Raw genomic sequence first — 4,647 nt, forward strand, 5'->3', positions numbered from 1 at the left:
GCTATGTATAATCAGGGCAGCGCAAAAAGTTGTTTTGCACAAGCATTTCTATAGCCAATTACATGGATAAAATTTACGTATGCTTAATAATTTTACGCAAAACAGCTTTCAGACTTTCCCTATTAATTTCATCGTCTTTTGAATTATGAACGTATTTACATCATAATAGTTTTTTCGTTGTAAGGCTTTCTTTTTTAGTTGATTTTCAGCTAGCAAGACTTATCGTAGATGGCATAATAAGTCACACCCGGACAAGGTCGGGTTATACTGCTAGTATGTCATATGGTTTATTATTATTATTATTATTATTATTATTATTATTATTATTATTATTATTACTACTACTACTAATAATAATAATAATAAGGACGATCTTCCTGGATCTAGAAGGTGTCAGAGGTCCTGGACGTGAGAGGCAACGAAAGACATACTTTAAGGCTTGTTGCCGTCTATACCCCGACAGAGGCAGGACGACAAGATTTCTTCAGACATCTGGAAACCTTCCTGAGAACGTTCAGTTCTTTAGTGTTAGTGGGAGATTGGAATGGAGTTTTAGATGTAAGGTGGGACTGTGTAAATTTATCAGATAGGAAAGAAGGGTGCAAAAGCTTTACAAACTTGCTCAGACGATTCCAACTGTCTACACATACGAAGCAAAGTCATACGTGATATTTTAAAAAATGTGAAAATTTCCGTATTAGAAAACTCGTTTACTGGTTTTAATCGTGGGCTGGTGTCTCGCCATAACTATTGACGATATATCAAATTGTTTCATTACGTATTTCTGTTTAAAAAACAGGAAGCCACCCAAGTCAGAATGTACTCAACGATATACAACGAAGCCCCAGCTAACCTAGTGGACAGTTAACTTAAAACTGGTTGAGTGTCCATTATTTTAAAGATGCAGTAGTTTTATATGACGTATTTTGTGACTTTAAATTAGAAATCAAATTCTTTGCAAAATAGTTTTGGCTATATCGATATCTCCAGAATATGGTATCTGAATTATTCAAATGGCATGGATGTATCGTAAAAAGATGAAGTTTTATCATATAATGGCTTTTCTTTTTAGATACGCAAAGTTTGCCTTTAATGTCATTAATCATTGCTGCATTATCTCGTTCGGATCTTGTTAAAATTCTCCCAACCGCTTGAATTATTTTAAATTTTCATCAGATTGGAAGCTTCAGGTTGGTTAAAATTACATAATTGTTAATGCGCTTAACCTTATTATTAATTTCTATAAAAAAAAAATGAATATGATTTTTGTCTTCAACTGCATCAAAAATAATCTCGTGAAAATTTAAAATGCTTCAAATGGTTGGAAGGAATTTAATAAGAACCCATTAAATTAATGTATTATATTGATTAGATATAACGAGGAAGCATCTACGCTATCGCTTGACCAGCTACAATTCCAGTCCTGATAGAGCAGAAGGCTATAACCAGCCATCTTTCCATTTCATTCTGTTTTTTTTTTTTCTCTTAACCGTACAATTCTGTACAGCAGTCTGTTCACTTCCGCCATGTTCTCTATTTTATTTGGATGATTTTCGTATCGTGCTAGAAGAGACGAGCTTGCTAGCTCTTAAATTCACTCTTCTCCTTTTATTGGAGAAAAGAAACAGTGCTCCCGTAAGTACGAAATAAACCAAATGACTCCAGAACAGATGGAATAAGAATTGAGTTAAATGACTGCTTCATTATTTTATTTATTTCTGAATGTCTTAGAAGCCTACTGTCGCTTAAATATCTGGAAATTTCATGTGATACTTAAATAGTCCATGGACTTGTAGCGTACACTCGAGTGAAATTCCTCTTCCCTTTATTATATATACGAACATACGAACGTAGCAGATAACAGCTAACCTTTGGCCGATATTTGGACCCCGTTGGGTCCACTACTCTGATTGGTTAGTATTGGCGCAATTTGTCTCTTACTCTCTGGCGTCAATATGCAACATAACCAATCGAAGTCCCTAAATAAGATCACGTGAGACAGCCTGTTCACAATCCAATTCGAGCCTACTGTTACTTAAAAAAACTCCAGCTACTCCCAATCTCGAAGTCTTTGGTTTCTGACCACCATCTATAAACTCTCCACAACAACATTTACCTGGAATACAAATATCTTAACGCCCTACTTCATTGCCACTTAGTAAATTACCAACGTTAGCAATCAGAGTAAAACGTTGACCTACACAGCCGAATGTTTGTCCCTATGCCACAAATTTACGGGCTGGAATCCATTGATCGCAATTCGTGAACAAACAGTCAAATTTAGATCTTTTCAAAACAACATCCTATTCTCGTCATCTTAGCTTATTTGAGAGAACAAATCTGAACTAAAATTTGTCCACCATCTCATTGAAGGAATTAGAATTCCTGTTTGTACAGATGGGGATGCAGTCCACCCGATGAAAATAAGCTTGGGGTTGCACAGAAACAAAGCAACGAAAGGCAGAAAATCAAATCACCATTACGCAATGGCAAAGAAGTTTGTGCCCAGACAAGGTCATTTGATAAACCAACATTATATATTATCTCTGTTGCTGTATAAGCAGTTTAAAGATCAATAAATTGAAAAGTAAAACTGCTCAGAAAAGATAAATCGATTTTGGTATCAACAAACAATTCTAAAGAATGAAAAAGGTTTGATGCAGATGTGTAAGAACGACCGTGCGAACCCAAAAGGAGAAATGGTGACGAATGGAAAAACAGGCTCCTTTATTAAACGCGTCACACGGTCGAACACAAAAATATCAAATGATAAATATGTTATACTTCGATAATATAGAGAACTTAGAAATGCCAGTAAGGAAGACAATATGAACACAACCGTATGAGATGAATAACAGTAAGATTTATTGTAGCATTAAATTAAATGTCTGTGTGAGTGTGAATGCGACATAATGAAACACAATAAAAGACAGGCCGTCATGTAAACAAAAGAGTGTGTGTAAGTAATACATGTATGTGTATGTGAGAGATACATAGTATAGAATAGAGTCAGTAACACGTATAAGGATTTAAGATACCAGTTCTTAGAGTACACAGTGGTAAGTGTCTGTATATAAGAAGTTAAGGTGTGTGGGGCAGCGCGAGCACTAGTTGTGATGTTGTGGCTTCTATGCCAAGCCGGGTTCTTGAGTACAGATGTTCTTCGCAGGCTAAATTCTGGTTGTTAATTATCGCGGTGAAGAAATCACACAAACAGGGTTAGAAGTGCTGCAGTTAGCTGTTGGTAGCTTGTGTACGTGTAGAGTCATGTTGACGCTGTTGGGGACGCTGGTAGTCGTAGTGTCGTGTTGCTGCTGGCGACGTCGGTGGCGATGCTTGTAGTTCGTAGTTGTACGATGGTGTTGATGTCGCTGGAACTGGCTGGTTGGTGTTACGCGTGTGTGGCCGGCGGCCAGATCTCAAAGGAGATCTGAGGCGCGACCATTTGGCGGGTATAATTTAGTCTATTTATAGCTGAAGGTTGGCTCCAGAGAAGCATTAGAAAAACACTATCACGTGACCTTATTAGTGGCTGTGGTTGGTCAGTTTGCGTCCTGAGGCGAACGGGTGGAGATAATTTACCCGCGCAAAGAAATAGTCAGTCAGGTGATGACAGGGAATGAATTGCTTTCTACTACGCTCGCGTCTGTCAATATTTATAGTGAGAGAAGATGGTTTGTTTGTATATAATGGTGATCGAGGTAGTTTCACTACAGATGTATTAGAAAGAAGATTACGCAAATTTTATGCCTTTATCGAAATAGTTGTTGAAATCCATGGGTCGGCTAATGGTTCTCATAGAGCTACCAGTTTTAGATTTGAAAAGATATCAATGATGGCATTGATCCCTGAGTATTTCAGCTATATTTCGTAATCTCTTAAATCATAGAAATTCACATTTGCCGTCATTCACCTTTAGTCTGTGGTTGTGTAGTACCTTAAATTATTCAGGAAAATTCAATATTTAAACCATATCACTTCCGATACAAGTATCGTCAATGAACCAAAGATTCATTTCAGCTGATGCACATCAAGCATCGTTGTCAGTTGATAAAGCGGGTACTCTATCTCTTTTGAACCACTGATCCAGAAGTTACCTGATTCAGTTTGTATGGTACATGAGAGGACGATGAATAACAATTCCAGACAAATAGCTGCGAGCGTGCTGGTTTGTTTCAGTTGGTTCCGTTGAATCTTGTGGTGTGCAACAAGCTGAAGCGCTCGGTACTGCATTGGTTTTGTTTTTTGTTTTCTCTTTCTTCCCCACAAATGATTTCAATACAGTTTTAGCAGAAAGATTTGGAAGAATTAGAAGAAAGTGCTCCTGTAATTTTCTTTCATGTAAATAAATGTTTAAGTTAATGTTATAAAAAAAAAAAATTATAGCTGTATATCTGGGCGGCGATGAGAAATTTATTAGGCGCCTCCATAAAAGTGTCTCCCTGAGCGGACCACTTCCATCACTCGATATCCTCGTGCATTAACTCACCGCCAGCATTCTCTCTGACTGTTACGTTTCTCGTATTTAATTATTAAGGCTGATGTAAGGAATTTCTACTTCTGCCCATGTACACCGAAACCAATCATTAAGACTACTTGTTTTAATTGACTAACATTTTCATGTAACTATTAATATAAAGTAATTAT

Source organism: Octopus bimaculoides, chromosome 4 (assembly GCF_001194135.2).
Source record: "Octopus bimaculoides isolate UCB-OBI-ISO-001 chromosome 4, ASM119413v2, whole genome shotgun sequence".
Classification (NCBI taxonomy): domain Eukaryota; kingdom Metazoa; phylum Mollusca; class Cephalopoda; order Octopoda; family Octopodidae; genus Octopus; species Octopus bimaculoides.